Here is a 1,579-nt window from a genome sequence, read left to right on the forward strand (position 1 = left end):
CGATTCCCAGACCGGGCGTTGTGAGTGTTTATTGAGCAAAATCACCTAAAGCTCCACGAGGCTCCGGCAGGGGATGGTGGCGAACCCAGCTGTACTCTTTCACCACAACTTTCTCTCACTCTTACTTCCTGTTTCCGTTGTTCCTGTAATTCAAAGGGTCAGCCTTGTCACACTGTGTCACGCTGAATATCCCCGAGAACTACGTTAAGGGTACACGTGTCTGTGGAGTGCTCAGCCACTTGCACGTTAATTTCACGAGCAGGCTGTTCTGTTGATCGGATCAACTGGAACCCTCGACGTCGTAAGCGATGGAGTGCCAACAACAACAACGTTCTGAGTTATAATTCCGTCGAGCTTATCCTTTCAAGGTCCACAAAATATCTGTCAGTCACGCTCTGGAGATGGGATGGTTAATATAATCGACTAAGCTCATCCCTCAAAATTTCAGACTTCGTGCCTGTTGTGAAAAGAATTATACTGCCAGGAAAACTCTACATTTTGTCAAAATATCTGCCACCATAAAAAAGAGAGCCTACTGGTTCATTAGAAATCAGCATGGGATCGTTCAACAGCAGTTTGAATATCCCACATACCTTTCACTCAAGAATAATTCATAGCCACATATACAAGCCTTTATTGAAACGACAGGTAAGATTTTTTTACAATGCCGATGGTATTATATTATACAAATTTATTTTTAAATTAATCAGTTCTTTATTTACATTATTTACAATTGACGAATATTTGCCCCCATCTTGTTTGTTGTTAACACAACGTTTCAGCTGATATACTCTCGAGCCTTCATCGGGTGTCTTGGGGAAATTTCGAACCTGGGTTCTCATTCCTAAGGTATTTTTCGATGTTGTTGTTGTTATTATTATTATTATTATTATTATTTAGTAGCCCGGGCTCTAAACCACTACGCCATATGCCCACGGGCATATGCTTAGCGGTTCAGCAAAAGAGCCGATAAAATATGTACTAGGCTTAAAACAATATGTCCTGGAGTCAATATGTCCTGGAGTGCTCCAGCATGGCCGCAGTCAAATGACTGAAACAAGTAAAAGAATAACAGAATATATATATATATACACACATATATACGTGTGTGTGTGTGTGTGTGTGTGTATGTGTGTGTGTCTGACCAGTAAACCGACGTCCAAATTAGTGTATAGTTTATATATATAACATATTTCTAAACCTGGACAGAAAATATTGACTCTAGTTCCAAAGCTGCCAGTTTATTAATGAAAATAACGAAGTAAAGCAGAAACGAAAAAAAATAATACCTACAAATGTTGGCCTTGACTTCGTTTCTCAACACACTTCTGTTAAAGAAATCTAACGCAATACTACATAATCAATAAGGTCACTGGGTTAATCCTCATAACGTAACGCTACTTCTTCAATATAGGAAAAATGTATTGCAAAGAAATATTGAAACTACCAAGCTGGCAGCTATCATTCGCTTTTATGAATATTTTTAGAGACGTCATTAAACACGTTGTATCAAATATTATAGTATAGATACACGTCTCTTACATTTCATTAAAATTAAATGTCTACAACATACGGTATA

The sequence above is a fragment of the Octopus bimaculoides genome, chromosome 4, assembly GCF_001194135.2.
Source record: "Octopus bimaculoides isolate UCB-OBI-ISO-001 chromosome 4, ASM119413v2, whole genome shotgun sequence".
In the NCBI taxonomy this organism is placed as follows: Eukaryota; Metazoa; Mollusca; class Cephalopoda; order Octopoda; family Octopodidae; genus Octopus; species Octopus bimaculoides.